Genomic DNA, 8827 nt, shown 5'->3' with positions numbered 1-8827 from the left:
TATTTCTTAATTACTATTCAATAATTTTTTTTATTATTTAATTAATATATTGTTACTAGTCGTTTCCGTCGGCCGTATCTCAGTCTCTTGTGAAATAATGTTGATACATTTCACTGCTGAATTTTTTAATATATGCACCTCGCTATACAACACTACCCAAGATCAGATGGTTTTATTCCTTTGAGTCTGTGTATTGTTCTGGTGGTATCCAATAGTTGTAATATTTCAATATTCTTGTGAAAATGGAGTCTTTCCTCATGCCCCCTTGCAATTCCCTTGATCTCTTGACTGACTGTGGGTATCTGAAGGTCTCGATGTAGGTAATCAATCCTATAGTATTTGGATGCACCCACAATACCTCTCAGAACTTTGTCCTGAAAAATTTGTATTTTGTTTATGTTACTCTTTGCAGAACATCCTCATAATTGAACTCCGTATGTCCATATAGGTTTCAATATTTGCTTATATAATAGCAATTTATTATGTACTGATAATTGTGATTTTCTTCCAATTAGCCAGTACATTTTCCTATATTTCAATTCCAGTTATTTTCTTTTCTTCTTTATATGTTTCTTCCAGTGAAGTTTTGCATAAATATTCATTCCAAGATATTTAGCGTTGTTGCTCTATGGAATGATAGTATTATTTAATGTTATTGGTGCTTGTACTGTCTGTTTATAGGTGAACTGCACATGTACAGATTTACTTTCATTAATTCTTATTTTCCAAGCTTGTGTCCAATTATTTATATCGTCATTGTCACTTGCCTGTTGTAATTTTCGTGAGGCTTCATCACTATTGCGGTATTATATTATATGATCTGCAATAATATTTTTTCGACATCTATAATAAATCCGGGAAATGTTTAAATAATTCCTGGCGTTCATGTAATACAAGCTCTAAATTTCAAATATATTTCTTAGTTACTGTTCAATAATTTTTTTTATTATTTAATTAATATATTGTTACTAGTCGTTTCCATCTAACCTACAATTTGTCTTAATGATAACTTAAATCTAGGTATATAACTAGAAGGACCCATCGGCCCCATCTCAGTCTCTGGTGAAATAATGTTGATACATGTCACTGCTGAATTTTTAATATATGGACCTCGCTACACAACACTACCCAAGATCAGATGGTTTTATTCCTTTGAGTCTGTGTATTGTTCTGGTGGTATCCAATAGTTGTAATATTTCAATATTCTTGTGAAAATGGAGTCTTTCCTCATGCCCCCTTGCAATTCCCTTGATCTCTTGATTGACTGTAGGTAGCTAAAGGTCTCGATGTAGGTAATCAATCCTATAGTATTTGGATGCACCCACAATACCTCTCAGAACTTTGTCCTGAAAAATTTGTATTTTGTTTATGTTACTCTTTGCAGAACATCCTCATAATTGAACTCCGTATGTCCATATAGGTTTCAATATTTGCTTATATAATAGCAATTTGTTATGTACTGATAATTGTGATTTTCTTCCAATTAGCCAGTACATTTTCCCATATTTCAATTCCAGTTATTTTCTTTTCTTCTTTATATGTTCCTTCCAGTGAAGTTTTGCATAAATATTCATTCCAAGATATTTAGCGTTGTTGCTATATGGAATGATAGTATTATTTAATGTTATTGGTGCTTGTACTGGCTGTTTATAACTGCACATGTACAAATTTACTTTCATTAATTCTTATTTTCCAAGCTTGTGTCCAATTATTTATATCGTCATTGTCACTTGCCTGTTGTAATTTTCGTGAGGCTTCTTCACTATTGCGGTATTATATTATACGATCTGCAATAATATTTTTTCGACATCTATAATAAATCCGGGAAATGTTTAAATAATTCCTGGCGTTCATGTAATACAAGCTCTAAATTTCAAATATATTTCTTAGTTACTGTTCAATAAAGAATTTAATATTACTGTTCGTGTAACACATGGCCTGAAAAGTCCCGGTTGAAACAAAGAAAAAGCATCTTTGTGTTTAAAATTGGCTTTATTCATCAAGGTAATCTCCAACAAAATCCACACAATCATTACAGCGTCGCTCCAACATTTCAATACCACTTTTGTAGAACTATTTATCTTTTGCCTCAAAATAGGCTTATCAACAGTTACTGTCCACTCAAATGAAGTGATGGATCCATGTTTCATCCATTGTCACATATTGCGCAAATATTCCAGTTTGTTACGTTTAAATAGGGCTAAACACTGCTCAAAATCATCAAGACCTTTGAACAGAACAATCCTCTTTGAAGCTTTCTCATAATCAAATGCTGTAATATAAAACCAACACGTTCTTTCGATATCTTTACGATGTTAGATAACTCACGCAACTTCACTATTCGATCATCGAAAGCGATTTTGTGACATTTTTGACTGTACATTTGTGACGTCCACTGTGTTCTGCATCATCGCTGTCTCTACAACCACGTTTGAATTGTTTCAGATGGAGCGGAGTCCTTACAATACTATTCAAGCCATTGCTTCACTTGAACGGTATTTTTTCATCAAGAACTAGTGTAAAATTAAAACACGAAATTGTTTTTGATCCATTGTTTTGAAGGTAACAAAAGTATTGTCAGTCTTAACACACTAACTCACAAATTTATAAAAGGGCGAACGAAGATACAAACTTAACGGTCTTTAAAATTTAACGTAATGATACTTTGGGCTCAATAAAGCTTATCAGCATTTAACATGACGTCGCAGAAGATATTTTAAACTATCTATTAAGATCTGTATTAAAGTTATTAATTTTTAACTTCCGCAAAAATTCATTTTTATGAAATTAATTAACTAAATTGCATAATATTAGATCCGCCATTCTGCTAATATATGGAAACGTGACCTACAAAAGTAATGAGACATCTACTAAATTGAAATAAAAACAATTAAAATATAATAATAAACGTTAGTTATTAAACCAAAAGCACCAAAATGATTAGAAAGCAAAGATAAAGTAAGTTTTTATTCGTTTTTAGTGTAACCATTTAAGCAACGGTGATGTTGTTTGACAGCTACAACGATTTTATGATTTTTACTAATAGCGTTCATTTAATAAAAGAATTTTGATTGCGTATAGACAAAATAATTACGATACGTTGAAAATACTTCAAGTTAAATCTTCTTGCTACCTCAGTCGATTTCTATGTTCGAATATGTAAAAAAAAAACTGATTCCTGGAGGAGCTGGGATTTGAACCCAGGACTTTCCGCATGCGAAGCGGACACTCTACCACTGAGTTACACCCCCGATGATTAGAAGTTTAAATACAAGTTTCCAGACACAGAACTATATTTTTATTCTATATAAAAAAACAAGTTTATTTTAAAAAATCAGAAGGCGATTAATTTTTAATTATAAAACTATAATAAATATGAATTAAAAATAATTTTTAAGTAATAATTTTAATCACTTGTGTTGCACAGACAGCAATAAATGTAAATAACAGATGATATTTCCAATAAGTCTTGTTACCGTTATATTTCTATAGCCCGTCCAAAATAGTAGTGAATTTACCTCATCACTATGCAGTATTTATTACCAACAGCAGTTTGTAAATTCGCTTTAAAATCAGATTTAAAAATTACGCCTGGTTGTCAAATGTCTGCAAGATTCTTCAAAACATTAGTGGTAAAAGTTATAACAAATCAATTGAAAAATTCCCGGCCTGACACATAGATGGCGCTACTAGAATTAAATCCATACGTTTTCCAGTTAGCCATAACCCTCAAAAGATACGTGTATAAATTTAACAGCTGCCGGATTATTAGTTTGTGAATTATAACATTTTGAGTGAAGCAACTTTTGTTATTGTGAAACAAATAGATAAAAAGGAATTTCGCGTGGTGATAAAATATTGCTTTTTGAAGGGAAAAAATACAGTTGAAGCAAAAACTTGGCTTGATGTAGAGTTTCCAGGCACTGCCCCAGGAAAATCAACCATCAAAGATTGGTATGCTAAGTTTAGACGTGGTGAAATGAGCACCGAAGACGGTGAACGCAGTGGACGCCCAAAAGAGGTTGTTACCGACGAAAACATTAAAAAAATCCACAAAATGATTTTGAATGACCGTAAATTGAAATTGAATGGAATATCAGACACTTTAAAGATATAAACTGAACGTTTTCATCATATCATTCACGAATATTTCGGTATGAGAAAGCTCTGTGCAAAGTGGATGCCGCGCGAGCTCACTTTTGACCAAAAACAACGCCAAATTGATGATTCGGAGCAGTGTTTGAAGATTTCCAGGCGTAATAAACGCGAGTTTTTGCGTCGATACGTGAGAATTCACGAAACATGGCTCCATCATTTCACTCCGAAGTCCAACCGACAGTCATCCAAGTGGATTGCACACGATGAACCCGCTCCAAAGCGTGGGACAACGCAACAGTCAACTGGCAAGATTATGGCGTCTGTATGTTAGGATGCGCATGGAATAATTTTCATTGACTGCCTTGAAAAAGAAAGGTCCATCAACAGGGACTATTACATAGCATTATTGGACCGTTTGAAGGACGATACTGCTTAAAAACGGCCGCATTTGAAAAAAAAGAAAGTGCTGCTTCACCAAGACAATGCACCGTGTCACAAGTCAGTAAAAACGACGACAAAAATGTATTTCATAAAATAGTATTCTCTAGATCTGGCCCCCAGCGACTATTTCCTGTTCTCGGATCTCAAAAGAATGCTAGCTGGGCAGAAATTTTCGTCGAATGAAGAGGTGATCGCCGGAACTGAGGCTTATTTTGAAGCAAAAGACAGATCGTACTACAAAAATGCTATCGAAAGATTGGAGGGTCGCTATAATCAGGATATCACCCTTGAAGGGAATTATGTTGAATAAAAAAACTAATTTTGGCATAAAAATTTGTTTTACTATGGTAGGCCGGGGACTTTTCAATAGACCTGTTATATGTATAATTTTTGTAATCTACAACTTATCTCATTATATGTTTCCTGACGTTGCTTTTATTTTTTCTTAAATAGATTTTAGTTACTCGACGACATCTTCACAAAATTAGAATCCGTATACTTTAACGTCATTATCCACTATCGCGACCTGTCAATTTGCAGACGTTTAGATTAAGAATTTATGGAAATCATGACGAACGGTGGTACTAATCTATATTTATTATAAGATTATACACAACAAAGATACGCCAGCGACGACCAGAGGCCTCCATTAAAAAATAAAAAGGACACTGCACATTACACAGAAGTAGTACGGGGTCTAATTATCTCTCGATACACCAGTTATCGATTTAAATCAATCAAACTCGGTCCGTTTAACCTATAGGGATCAATAATTCTTTTTTATGGCACGAAATTATTCTCGTCCATGCATAGCCGAGCCATAATGTTGTTATTAATCACTCAACAGGTGCAACGTAGCTTGGCGCTCGCATGTGTAGAACAAATACATTTTTAATATCCAGATTTATTATTGCGGTTTGTTAATATAATAGACTATAAAACTTAATATAACGGACTAGATAAATTTCGTTTTATTTGTCGGGGTCGCGATGGTATTGACCCCCCTCGCTAATGTATTAGATTTTCGAGAATCATTAATTAGTTGCCGTATTTCGTATATGGAAATCAATCAGACCGATTCCTTGGCTTGATCATACGTAATTGTTTTCTTTTTATTCGCTTTTTTTGGTTTGGTGGTACTGGTTACAAATTAGTTGCAAAAAAAACGTGATGATTGATAGGTAATTTGTTTTTTTCTAATTTCTCCAATTTTAATAAAATTAGTCCCCGGCCTACCATAGTAAAACACATTTTTTGGCAAAATTAGTTTTTTTTATTCAACACAATTCCCTTCAAGATTGATACACTGATTATAGCGACCCTCCAACTTTTCGATACTATTTTTGTAGTACGATTTGTCCTTTGCTTCAAAATAGGCCTCAGTTTCGGCGAAAATCTCTTCATTCGACGAAAATTTCTTCCCAGCGAGCATTCTTTCGAGATCTCAGAACAGAAAATAATCGCTGGGGGCAGATTTGGAGAATACGCTGGATGAGGAAGCAATTCGAAGCCCAATTCATGGATTTTTGCCAGCGTTTTCACTGACTTGTGACACGATGCATTGTCTTGGGGAAACAGCACTTTCCTTTTCTTCAAATGCGGCCGTTTTCGGCGATTTCGTCCTTCAAACGGTCCAATAATGCTATGTAATAGTTCCTGTTGATGGACTTTTCTTTTTCAAGGCAGTTAATGAAAATTATTCCACGCACACCCCAAAATACAGACGCCATAACCTTGTCAGCCGATTATTGCGTTTTCCCACGCTTTGGAGCAGGTTCATCATTTGCAATCCACTCGGATGACGGTCTATTGGACTTCGGAATGAAATGATGGAGCCATGTTTCATCCATTCAACTGAAATAAGGTATATATTATTATACATTTTCGTGACTATATATACGGAAAAGTGACAAATTACTTTATTTTTCGGATAAGAATAAAAATAAAATATACGTATTATTATATATTGAAATATATGGAGCGAAAGAGACGTTATCTATGTTAAAATCTATGTTAAATTGCTCTAGAATACATAAATTTTAAAATATGTGACATAAACCCAAGTCCATCTCTATTTTGCAAATACAGTTTTTATTACACAAGTTTTAAATTAATTGCTGCGTGGCACTTATAATACCATCATTCGATTCACCATAAAATTCCTTATAATCCTTGTTTTTTTAATTTTCATTAACTGTCTATTACTTTGACGGAAATAATCTCGGCAATGATCAAAAATCGCAAATTTTCACGACTATATATTATATGAAAAAAGTTTTAGAATTTTTACCTCTCGGATAAGGATAATACTATCAAAATGTATATATTTTTTACGGTGAGAGAACAGAAATACATGTTAAATTGCTTTAGAATGTATAGTTTTATAGTAAAAGTGAATATCTAAGGATTTAAATAATAAAATTCGATTAAAATGTGCAATTTTTAAAATATGTGACAGAAACACTCATTTTTTGAAGAAACATTTTCTTCTTTTAAACCGATATCAGTTTGAGCCAGAACATCATTTATATGATTATTATTTATTATGATATATTGATAAAAATTAGAATAAAGATTGGACAACAGACAACAAACAACTGACAGAGAATATCAAATATGAAGTATTATAAATATAAATCGGCCGGTTTGATTGGCGTAGTGGTAAAGGCGAAAGGACGGTCCACCTACTATTGCGATAGCCGTGGGTTCGAATCCTACTGGGGCATGGTCGTAAATTTATGTTTGTGCTTGTTTAATATTTGTGATTGTCCTAGGCAATAGTGCAAAATCAAGGAAAATTATCCTATTCACGCCAGTAACCAGGCTGGGTATGACCGGATGTATCTGGGATGATTTGTAAGTTGGTCACTCGCCATTCCGTAGGCTTAGTGTCTAGGACCGTGGTTCGGATTCCACGTTAAACAGTAGCTCCAGCCCAGAAGGAAAGAAACATACACCAAAGATTTATTTTTAACAAATAGTGGGTAACATCCTTAGAACACACTTAGCTAAAGAATCATAAGGAAATATGTTTGAAAGATACTATCGTTATGTTGTTAAAGAGTTGCGAAAATCTACAAAATATTATTGAAAAATATGATAATTAGTCATAATTTGAACCAAGTTTTCATTGAAACATTTTTTTTTGAAATTGTATGACTAAAAAAACATTCTCTTTACTATTAAACGACATTTCAAAAGCAAATATCAAATTCACACAACCTCCTTCGATACAACTATCGCAGGCTTTAGTTTGTGTAGGAGCTGTATGACTCTGACGACGACAGCTTTATTACGTTTTCCCATCCCATAGATTGCCCACAAGAAATATTGTGTTATTGTTAATTTCTGACGCAATATATTGGCCCATAAATCACATTAATACGTTCGATATATAAATATGCAATTAAAATAATTAATTTAATTTCGTAAACAAACGCTATTTGTTGATTTTCTCGCATATTAATTTTAATATATCGTTAGTGTGGGTGAATATTAAATGTTACACGTTAAAATGGTTATTTTCTCTCGATATTAATAAGTGATTTACTTAATTGAAATCCATAATGTATTCAAAAAGTGTTAAATATGTATATATATAGAAATGAGTCTTTCATTGTCTGTTTTTTATAATGGTTTATAATAACGGCACCAAAATATAAAATGTATGAGCTAACAGGATGATAGATTTCTTTCTTTCCATCGAAATATACATGTTTAATGTATTGCCTGCCGCAATTTGTATATTCGTTTCAGAATCAAACAAAATTATCCTTCTCATTTTATTATAGTTAAAAAGAGACACAGTGCTGTCTGATTAGTTCGAACAAGTAAACGAATGAGCCTGTTGGAATCCTTCGGTTGTCAGATGTATGCAAATTTCTTGAAAGCAATAGTGATAAGAGGTTATATCTTTAACCTACAAAATATTGTGGCTGTATAATTAACTGTAGTTTTTTGATGTACTATAATGTTAAAGTAAATTATATTTGATAACATATTTGTTCAACTATTTTATTTAGATTAGAATTTTGTTGTATGTCAAACCCAAACTAAATTTAAACTCAGAGTTGATGTGGCAACATTGTGAGGTTTTGACGTCATAAATTTAGATGACGTATGTACAACAGACTATAGTTAGATTTGAAATGTAAAATAACTTAAGTTATATTTGTTTTTATTTATTTTGTGTATAATTTCAAGGAAATTTAATTTGACAGATATATTTCCAAATTATTTTTGCGTATATAATCAACTACTAGGCACTATATATTTAAAGTTTCATACA

General features: G+C 32.7%; 1 non-coding gene across 1 annotated transcript; it reads right to left on the bottom strand.

Moving 5' to 3' along the window:
* Window positions 1-3179: 3179 nt before the first annotated feature.
* TRNAA-CGC (transfer RNA alanine (anticodon CGC)) lies at window positions 3180-3251 on the bottom strand. Its single transcript has one exon. It is a non-coding gene; the product is annotated as a tRNA-Ala (tRNA).
* Window positions 3252-8827: the final 5576 nt, after the last annotated feature.

This window comes from Rhynchophorus ferrugineus, unplaced genomic scaffold, assembly GCF_030347505.1.
Source record: "Rhynchophorus ferrugineus isolate W39M unplaced genomic scaffold, kcgeb_rfMv2 rfM6, whole genome shotgun sequence".
Classification (NCBI taxonomy): Eukaryota; Metazoa; Arthropoda; class Insecta; order Coleoptera; family Curculionidae; genus Rhynchophorus; species Rhynchophorus ferrugineus.
This window is presented reverse-complemented; position numbering and strand designations above follow the sequence as displayed.